Source organism: Artibeus jamaicensis, unplaced genomic scaffold, assembly GCF_021234435.1.
Source record: "Artibeus jamaicensis isolate MK-2021 breed Jamaican fruit bat unplaced genomic scaffold, CSHL_Jam_final contig_240, whole genome shotgun sequence".
Taxonomy (NCBI): domain Eukaryota; kingdom Metazoa; phylum Chordata; class Mammalia; order Chiroptera; family Phyllostomidae; genus Artibeus; species Artibeus jamaicensis.
This window is the reverse complement of record NW_026521506.1, coordinates 20,915,938-20,924,964: the sequence shown is the minus strand read 5'-3', so window position 1 is coordinate 20,924,964 and position 9,027 is coordinate 20,915,938.

The following is a 9,027-nucleotide window of genomic DNA, read 5'->3' as shown; positions in this document are numbered from 1 at the left end:
TTACATCAGGCCTAAGTAGGAAAGTGTCTCATGCTATTAACTCAAAGTCAGCTAACTAGGTATCTTCATTACATCTGAAAAAAGTCGTATGTCATAAAGCATAATATGATCATGGGAGCAGTACCTTATCATATTCTTAGTTCTCACTTGTATTCAAGAGGATGTAGTTTAATTAGATATTGCATGTCACGAGGGGGTGGGAAGCATGGGGTCCATGACAGAATTTTGTTCACCTTACTCATCCATATTATTTTGAAACAAATCCCTGACAAAATATCATTTAATAAACATTTGTGTACATCTCTAGAAATAAAGATATTTTAACATAATCACTATGCCATCATCACACTAACAATAGGATAAAAATAAATTATTGATATAATCTGATATCTAGTCCATGTTCATATTTTTTCTATTATTGTATATTTTTAAAGTTCATTTGCCCTGGCTGGTGTAGCTCAGTGGATTGAGCGCGGGACTGCGAACCAGACAATTGCAGTTCGATTCCCAGTCAGGGCACATGCCAGGGTTGCAGGCAGGTTCCCTGCAGGCCAGTTCCCAGCGGGGGACGCACAAAAGGCAACCATACATTGATGTTTCTCTCCCTCTCTCCTTCCCTTCCCCTCTAAAGATAAATAAATAAAATCTTTAAAAAAAATGAATAAAGTTCATTTGTTCATATCAGGATCCTAATGAGATTCAAGTATTAAAGTGGTGTGATATGTCTCTTAAATCACTTTAACTATACAGGCTCCTCCATCTTTTTTCCTTTGCACCTCATTTGGTAAAGCAACAAGGTCATTTGTCATAAAGTTCTAGACTGTATTTTTGTTTTTACTACTAAAGTTCTTATTTTGAGATAATTCTAGATTCACATGTAGTTATAAGAAATAATACAGAGAGATTACATTTACATTTTCAGTTTCTCCAACAGTATCACCTTGAAAAACTGTATTATAATATATAGTCAAGATACAAAATATTCACATCATCACAAAAATGAGCACATTGCCCTTTTATAGCTACATCAATTTTCCTCCTACCCCATTCCTCCTTAATCCCTATCAACCATTAACCCTCCTCAATCCCTATCAACCATTAATCAACCATTTCAATTTATTCAAATCTGTCATTTCAAGAATGATATGCAAATGGAACCATACAGTATGTAACTATTAGGTTTTTAAGTTTTTACTGAGTTTATTGGAGTGACATTGGTTAATAAAATTATATACATTTCAAATGTGCAATTCCATAATAGTATATACCTATTTGAAATGGGCTGTTTCGTTCAGCAACATTCTTTAAAGACCCATCCAAGTTGTTGTATTTATCAATAGTTCATTCTTTTTCATTTTTCAGTAGTCTCATAGGCTAGATATACCACAGTCTGTTGAACCAATCTATGAATTCTAGATTGTTTCCTGTTTTGGGCTTTTATTAATAAAGCTGGCATAAACATTTACCCACTCTTTTATATGAAAGTTTTCATTTCTCTGGGATAACTGCCCAGAAGTGCAATAGCTTGTTCATGTGTTAAGTGCAAGTTTGCCCAATTTCTAATTGGATATTTGTTTTTGCTGTTAAGTTTTGAGTTATTTATATATTTTAGATATGAGTTCTTTATCAGAGTGTAGTTATTGGAGTATATGGTAATATTATATTTAACTTTCTGAGGAAGTACTAAACAGTTTTCCAAAGTGATACATCATTTTCCCACAAAGCAATGTATGAAAGTTCCAATTTTTCTGCATTCTTATGAACAGTATTATCTGTCATTTATTTTGGTTATAGCCATCCTAGTGGGTATGAAGTGATACTTCATTGTGGTTTTGATTTGGATACTGATAGCTCATGATGTTGGGCATGTTTTCATTTGCTTATTGGCCATTTGTATATCTTCTTTAGAGAAATGACATGTTAAATTCTTTCCCCATTCTTCATTTGGTTTTCTTGACTTTTGAAGTTTAAGCTTTAAGTGTTCCTTACATATTCAGGATACAAGTCCCTTATCACATATGTGACTTGGAAGTACTTTCTCCCATTGTGTGGGTTGTTTTTATTGCCTGATTGATGGTATCTTTTTTAGTGTATACTTTAAAATTTTTGATAAAGTATAATTTATCAATTTTTTTGCTTATGTTTTTGGTGTCATATTCAAGAAACCATTGCCTGATCCAAGGTCACAAAGATTTACCTCTGTGTTTTCTTATGAGCTTTATAGTTTCAGTTTTTACATTAAGATTTAATCCACTTTGGGATAATATTTGTACACAGTATAAAGTAGGGGTAAAATTTCATTCTTTTTAAAATCATTTTTATTGATATTCAAGTATAGTTGCCTTCATTCTCCCTCTATCACTTTTCTCCATGCCACCTCCCCCACTTTCCACCCTCAATCTCACCCCCCTTTGGCTTTGTCCATATGGGCCCTTTATACTTGTTCTTTTGAGTGCAAATATCCAGTTATCCAAGCACCACTTTTTGAAAAGACTATTCTTTCCTCATCTTGTTTCTTATCTTAAGGGGAAAGTATTCAGTCTTTCACTATTAATTATGACATTAGCTATAGTATTTCATATGTGACATTTATAATGTGGAATACCTTCGTCAGATCAGGCCACCATAACAACATATCATAGACTAATAGCTTCAACAAGATAAACTTATTTTCCCACAGCTCTGGAGGTTGGATGTCTGAGATCAGGGTGCTAGTATGGTTGATCTCTGGTGATATCACTCTTCTTGGCTTATGGATGGTGGCCATCTCATTATATGTTCACAAGGCCTTTGCTTGGTGCATGTGCATGAACAGAAAAAGAGAGAGAGACAGACAGAGAGAGAGCCCTTTTCAGGACATTAACCCTATCATATTAGGGCCATACACTAATGACTTCATTTAACCTCAATAGCCTCCTTATGCACCCTATCTCCAAATACAAATTGGGGCTTAGGGCTTCAACATATAAACTTGAGGGTGGAGAACACAACAAACCTTTTTGTAGTTTGTTGAGGGATTTTTATCATGAACATGTGATGGATTTTATCAACTGCTTTTCCTGAATATACTAAGATTATGTGTTTTCCATATTTTATTTAATAATTGTTAGTGTATAAAGTTCATTGAATTTCATATATTAAAATAACTTTGTATTCCTATACGTGGTAATAAAACTTTTAAATACTACTGAATTTGCTTTGCTGGTATTTTGTTAGAGGTTTGGTATTCTGGTACCTTTAAGGAAAATCAATTGTCCATAAATGTGAGGGTTTATTTCTGGACCTAGTGTTCTATTCCACTGATCTATACACCTATCCTTATGCCAGTCCTACACTGTATTGATTACCATAGCATTGGTATGAATTTTGCAATTAGTATGAGTTCTCCAACTTTGTTCTTTTTCAATATTGCCTGGCTATCTTGGTTCCCTTGCATTTACACATAAATTTTAGGGCCATTTTGTCGATTTCTACAAAAAGTCCAACAGGAATGTTGATAAGGATTGTATGAAATTTTTAAACCAATTTCTGGAGTATTGTCATACTAACAATATCAAGTTTTCCAAGTCATAAACATGAAACATCTTTTTATTTATTTAGATCTTATTTAATACATTTCCAGCTATGTGCTGTAGTTTTCCATGTTCAAGATTAGACTTCTTCTGTTAAATTTCTATTTAACACAATATTTTAGTCCCTAAATATTTTATTCTTGTCGATGCTGTTATGAATCAAATTGTTTTCTTGACTTCAGTTTTGAACTGCTTATTTTTTAAGATTTTATTTATTTATTTTTAGAGAGAGGAGAAGGGAGGGAGAAAGAGAGAGAAACATTAATGTATGGTTGCCACTCATGCAGCCCTGACTGGGGACCTGGCCCACAACCCAGGCATATGCCCTGACTGGGAATCAAACCAGCAACCCCTTAGTTTGCAGGCTGGCACGCAATCAACTGATCCACACCAGCCAGGGCTGAATGGTTTATTAATAATTCATAGATATACAATTAGTTTTTATATGTTAAACTAGTATCCTACAAACTTGTTGATCTTGTTTATTAGTTCTAGTATAGTTTTAGAAGATTTCTTACTGATTTTTCTATATCTATAATGATGTCATCTGTGAATAAAAAGTTTTACTTCTTTGCAAATTAGATATCTTCAATTAATAATTATTAGTCCTTTAAATAAATAGTATTAAGATAATTAGACAATAATATGCAAAAAAAGACCCCACAGTTTACATAAAAATTAACTTAAAATGGATCACAGATCCAATGTTAAAAAGGAAATTAAACTTTTAACAGAAAACAGAACAATTTCATGACCTGAAATTAGGCAAAGAAATCTTAAACATAACATCAAAATCAAGACTCATAATGGAAAAAAAATAATTTGGCTTCTTCAAAATTAAAATTTTTGCTCTGAGGAAGTCACTTTTTAAGAAAATAAAAATCAAGCTACTGTCTGGAATAAAATATTTTCAAATCTTATATCCAACAAAGGACTTGTACCAAGAATATATGAAGAGGTCTCAAAACTCAAAAATGGAAAATTAACAATGCAATTATAAAAATGGGCAAAAGACATCAATTGACATTTCACCAAAGTGAACACATAGATGGCAAATAAGCAAATAAAAATTTGTTCTACATTATTAGCCATTAGAAAAATGCAAATTAAAAGTACAATGTCATATCACAATGTATATTTGAGAATAACGAAATTTTAAATATATATGTGCATCATTAACTGGTGATAATGCCTGTAGTTCACAGGGAGGCCAAGGGAAGACTCAACCCAGTGGCAGTGTCCAGGTTCTTGTTTCTGTGCAAGAAACAATTCGAGATTAAGAGAGAAAGATTCAGTGAAGTACAGAGGTTTTATTAAAGCAAAAATACACACTCAGATAAGAGAGTGCAGGTAGACTCGAGAAGTGAGTCATGCTGAAGGGTTTTCAGGGCTTTGCTTATATTTTGAGCTAGTGGTGAGGAATTCCTTAAGGAGTGGATCTGGGTGGAGTGGAGGCAGAGCAGGTGAGGCAGTGCCTTCATGAAGAGAGGGGGATTTTTTGTCTTTATTTGGTCCTCTCAAGGAACTGTCATGGTATTGGTTCATGATGGGTGTTGTTTTATCTGCAATGATAATGATATTATAATGGTATTATAATTGGCTATTGTTCACATGCAGTCTTCCATATAAATATTGGATCCAATCATGTCACAGAGAATATGGTTAATATATAAACATAATTTACCTTTATAAAATATAAGTTAACACTATTTCTGGAGGTAAGGCTTAAAAAACAGGATAGATTGTTACTTGTGTATTATTGTACTTGAAGGTGTGAGGGAAATTGGATGACTACACATCATCTACAAATTGGATTTCAAATGGGTTTTCTTTCTAGTTACAAAAGAGGTAAATAAGCACACCAGAGGCTACAGAATCTAGCAAAAGTATGATCAACATTGAAAGCAAGCCAGGTAGAGAATGTGTGCTTAATTTTGGTAGTCCAAATCACATTTTAAAATATTTATGTTACATAATTATGTAGGTATTTTTCATGTGTTCAGAAGTGTTGGAAAATATTGAAACCATTGATAAGAAAATAAAGATACCACTTAGAAATCCACTAGCAAGAGGAAAACATTCTTGCTATTTTCTGTACATTCTCCCAGTTGTTTGTAAGTGCTGTCTGTCTATATGAACATATGTATGTGTCAGGCAGTCTTTCAACATTGGTTTTAATTTGAATAAGTTTTAATTGTCAGGATATTTATCACATTAGATGTTTTAGGTTTTAAATTTATATTGGGTTGGCCAAAATGTCCCTGTGTTTTTTTCCGTAAGACATTTTTCATTTTCACCAATAGCTTTACTGATTTGGATATTTTCATTATGCCAGCTATCTCCCATATGATAGAACATTGATTGTTCTCAATTAATGTCTCAATTCAATCGCTATCAACTTGAACTGGCCTACCCGACCACGGAGCATTGTCCAGCGAGAAATCTCGAGCATGAAACTTCACAAACCACTTTTGACATATTTGATTAGTCACAGCATGTTCTCCATACACAACACAAATCTTTTTTCGTGTTTCAGTTGCATTTTTGCCTTTCTTGAAATAATGAAGCATAATATGCTGAAAATGTTGCATATTTTCTTCCATCTTTGCTATTAAAATGGCTATACAAAAATTCATTAATTATGGTAAGTTTTTTAAATGTATGCTGATGTGACAAGCTGTTAGAACACAATCTAAGAAAATTGCTTCAAATGAAGTTAGACAACTAAACACTACTACAGCCAAAAAAACAAATGAATGTTTTGGCCAAGCCAATATTATACAATTTCGGTTCTTACCCAAGATGGAATAACAGAAACCAAATTTTTACTCCTATCTGAAAGACCTAAAAGATGACAAAATAGATGAAACAATGATTTTCCACTTATTGGATATTTGGAAACAAAGGACAATGATCTCTGAGATGTAAACAAATGAATCAGACAACTGTTGCAACTAACTGACTGGAGAGAGACCGCATGACACAGTGTATAGAGCAGGTGCCTGGCAGTCACCATCAGTTGATTAGATGAAGCTAGGAGTCCATGGATGCCAGAGTTTGTAGGACACAAAACCAGAAAGGAAAAAGAGGTACAAAGAGAAAACTCCAGAGCTTACACAGGGCTAGAAATAGTTCCTGTTTCCATCAGAGGGGAAAACTAATGATTCATTTTTTAGAATACTCAAAGGATTCTGCCTTAGGTATGAGAAAATATTAGCCCTAGAATAAACACTGCTCTGATCTTTCCTAACAAAGTTTAAAAACAAGACCTGTGTTGTAGGTTGAATTTTGTCAACCAAAAAGATACATTCAAATACTAACCTCCATTATCTGTGAATGTGACCTCATTTGGAAATAGAGGTGTTGCAGATGTAACTAATCAAGTTAAGATGAGGTCATACTGACTGATGTCCTTCTAAGAAAAGAAGACAAGAGACACAAAGGGAGAATACCATGTGAATATGGAGGCAGAAATTGTAGTGATGCATCTATAAGCCAAACAAATACCAAGGAGTGCTGGTCATCAACAAAGCTAGGAGAAAGGCATGGAACAGATTTTCCCTCAGAGCCCTCATAGGAAACCCACCCTGCTGACACCTTGATTTTAGCCTTTTAGCCTTCAAAACTTTAAGACAACAAATCCGTTGTTTTAAGCCACCCAGTTTGCAGTAGTTTGTTATGGCAGCCCTAAGAAAGTACTACAACCCAAAGGACCATGCTATTTCCAAGTAACTTAACTGTATCCCAGAACAAAGCTCAAGGATAATTGTTTACAGAAATATAAAAATACTCAGCACTCAATAAGGTCAAACTCACATTGTCTAGTATACAGTTGAAATTCCAGGCATGCAAAGAAGCAGAAAAGTAAGGTCCATAATGAGGATAAAACACTATTCACCAAAACTACCTAGAAATGACATAATTTATATTACTAATAGGTAAGGATATTAAAATAATTATTATAGCTTAATTCCATATTTTCAAGAAATAAGAATGTTTAGGCTTGTTAAATACATGGAAGATATTAAGAACACCCTCAAATGAACATTGAGAGCTGAAAACTAAAATGTCTGAGGTGAAAAAATACACTGGTTTGGATAAAGGCAGACAAAATGATTAGTGAACTTGAACAGTAATAGAAACTTTTTGATGACAAATACAAGAGAAAAAAAACTAATGAATAAAGCACTATTAAGCTCTGAGACAACTGCAAGAGGCCTAATATACATACATTTGGATATACCAAAAGAGAAAAGTAGGGGGATAGAAAAAAATACTTGAAGAAGTGAATGAAAAAATATCAAATTTGATGAAAACCATAATGTCACAGATCCAAGAAACTAAAGAAATGCCAAAAACAGGAAAAACATAGGGTGAAATCCTTTCACAATGTATACATATATCGGGTCATCATGATACATTAAATATCTTACAATTTTATCTCTCAATTATACCTTACTGAAGATGAAAAATTATGCCAATGTACATAATAATAAAATTACTTAAAACCATTGCTAGAGAAAAATCATAAAAATAGCTAGAGTAGAAAAAGAAAACACTTTTTACCTACATAGGAACAAAGATAAGCATGACAGTAGTTTTTTGTGAAAATAAAGATAACCCAAACACAAAATATCAAACATGACATGATTTCATTCATATGAACTATCCAGAATAAGAAAATTCATGGAAACAGCACATTAGTGGTTTCCATGAGCTGAGGAATGAGAGAATGGGATGTGACTGCTTAATGACTATGAGGTTTTTGTTTGGGATCATGAAGAAGTTGTCAGACTAGATAGTGATGATGATTTCACATTAAAAGACACTGCATTGTAAACTTTCAAATTGTTAAAATGATCAATTCTATGCTATGTGAGTTTTATAAGAATAACAAAAAAAAGAAAGCCAGAAAAAGTGAAATAATATCTTTAAAGTACTTAAGAAAAAACTGCCTGTCTAGATGTCTATACATGGTCAAAATATATTTCAAAAGCAAAGGTGAACTAAAGACATTTTTTTGAATTAGAAAACCTGAAATAATTTATCACCAACACATAGACACTATGACAAATGTTAAAGGAAGTCCTCCAAGAAAAAGAAAAAAAAAAAGAAGAGAAACCAAATAGAAATATGGACCTACAGAAACAGTAAAGGACATCTACATGAAAATTTTAGCTACTTGATATAATATAATTGCAAATGCCCAGGAAAATATAAAATATGTTTTCCCTATTCTATAAATGTATTTCACAGATAATTGAGAGTTTAAGGAAAAAGGAATAGCAATGTATGGAGTGGTTTATCACATAGGTAAAATGAAAATGGATGACAACTACAAACTAATGGCTAAGAAGGAAAAATTAGATCTCAGAATAGTCAAACATTCAAAAAAAACAAAAGCACAAATTTCTGCTCCTATTTCCTTGCAGATATCTGAGGTTGCACCCTCAAA